This window comes from Myotis davidii, unplaced genomic scaffold (assembly GCF_000327345.1).
Source record: "Myotis davidii unplaced genomic scaffold, ASM32734v1 scaffold9, whole genome shotgun sequence".
Classification (NCBI taxonomy): domain Eukaryota; kingdom Metazoa; phylum Chordata; class Mammalia; order Chiroptera; family Vespertilionidae; genus Myotis; species Myotis davidii.
The window spans coordinates 1,094,388-1,096,606 of NW_006299435.1; positions in this window are offsets into that span (position 1 = coordinate 1,094,388).

Genomic DNA, 2,219 nt, shown 5'->3' on the forward strand with positions numbered 1-2,219 from the left:
TACTACCTCTAGGCTAATTATTTCAACTCAGCCACTCAGACCCTGAAACTCCCAGGACTTTGAATCTTGGGTGAGAGAGGATGCCAGTGATTGGAGCCATCATTGGGCCAATGGTGGTGCTAGGGCCAGGTGTTTCTAAGTCATGAATTTCCTGTAGGTTCTATGCCAAGTCTCCATTACTACCTTGATTCTATGACTTTCTACTCTCCAATAATCAGATCCTTAATTTCAGGAGCTCCTGATACTCTTTCAGGATTTCTCTATTGATTGGCCTCATATGGCTAGAGTTGGTTCTGTTCTAAGCAGCACAGAGCTGCATCTGAAGCTCCCATCTATTCAACTCAACATGCAACAAATATTTATTAAACACCTGCCCTATCTCAGGCAGTCTCATTGTCTGCCAAAGTGGTTATCCAAACTGATTCATGGCTGTATGCCCTGGAGAAGTCTGAACCATAGAAGTCCAAAATCAGCAGAACCATACCCTAAAACCCTATTGCTTGAGAAACTTCCCCAAAGTCCTACAGCCAAGCCAGCAACTGGAATCTGCAGCAGCTAAAAATCATGAAAGCCACCACAAGATAGAAATATTTTTCCCTTCCCAGATGACTTTAAATATACTTTGATAGAGGTCTTCTGAAACAAATAGTTTTTTTTACTCTACACTAGGAAACAAACCAGATAGGTTGGGAGGAAGCACTGTGGCCAGGGTATTTTGGGCAAGTGAGTCTGTGGCACTTCTCAAATAATATCGTACGTATGAGTAATAGCTTGCCTGTAAGGTTACTTTGCAAACAGTGCTTGGCAATTGAGTTTCTAGAAATGGAGAATTTTCTTTGATATTCATAAGCTGTCAGACTACTGATCTTTGTTTGAAAACTAGGACTGTCTAAAAGTTACTGAGGACTTATTACATAACTAGAGGCCCGGTACATAAAAATTCATGCATTGGAGGGGAGGGTCCCTCAGCTAGGCCTGCCCCCTCAGAGTCCGGGAGCCCTCAGGGGCGGGAGGTGACCCGGCGATCAGGGGAAGGTGATGCCCCATCACACCTCTGCTGCTGCCACTGCTGGCAGCACAAGCCTCAGCCGGCCCTAGTTACCTGAGCCTCAGGTGGCCCTGGGCGACTGAGGGACTGAGGGGACTGGGGGTCTCTGGAGGCAGGCATGCAGAGCAGCTTGGCCTTGCCACGCACCTGCCACCCTGCGGGGCTGAGGGGACTGGATACTGCCATCTTGTGGCTGTGGGTGCCACCATCTTTGAGGGCATGGCAGTCAATTAGCATATTCCCTCCTTATTGGCTGTGGGTGTCACCATCTTTGAGGGCAGGACAGTCAATTTGCATATTCCTTCCTTATTGGCTGTGGGTGCTGCCATCTTTGTGATGGCATGAGGTTCAATTAGCATATTCCCTCTTTATTAGATAGGATTCTGATTGGGGGGAGTTGAGAGTTTGAGGTCTGGATTGATTGTAATGTGGGGTTTTTTGTTTTGTTGTTTTTCTTTCTTCTCCAAAATTGTATTAAACTTGTTTGGGTGTTTCTTTTTGGGAGTTTTTTTTTAGGAGTTCAAACTCAGGTCATACTATTCCTCTCCTCTCCCTACCCCAAACAAATATGTAAAGAATGCTCTGAGAGGAATAAAATAGATTCCAATTTGGGGAAACACTGTAGGTTATAGTTTTGCTGCCAGAACAAAATCACATTCAAATGTATGTTTATGCTGAATGAAATTAGTAATAGATCTAAGCACATCACATATATTCACTGTTTTAAGGGTACTCAGGATTTGTTTCCATCAGGAATGGTAAGACACAGTCACAGAAATGGCTGTCATGAAGGAGGAAGATCCCTAGAAGCAGGAGGCACAGAGTGCCATGAATGGGGACCACACAGGGAAGCAGAGTGAAAGGGGAAATCATGGGCCCAAGCCTTTAGTGTGGTTTCAGTGGGAAGAATGGGTGAGGCAAGGAAAACAGATTTAAGATTGGTTAGTTTGAATAATATCAGCAACTCTGGTGTATGGGCTGTTCCTAGTTGTCTGGTAGCTGGCCATAGGGTAGTTAGGAAAAGGGAATTTTGGCCCAGAGAGTAAGAGCTCATAAAAGAGGTGGTTGAGAGTTTGGAGTCTGGATTGATTGGTTTACATATGAAAGGGTGCCCATGTAGGCAGTCATTTACTAGCTCTGAGAATTGACTAGCTCTGAGAGGGCTAGTGTG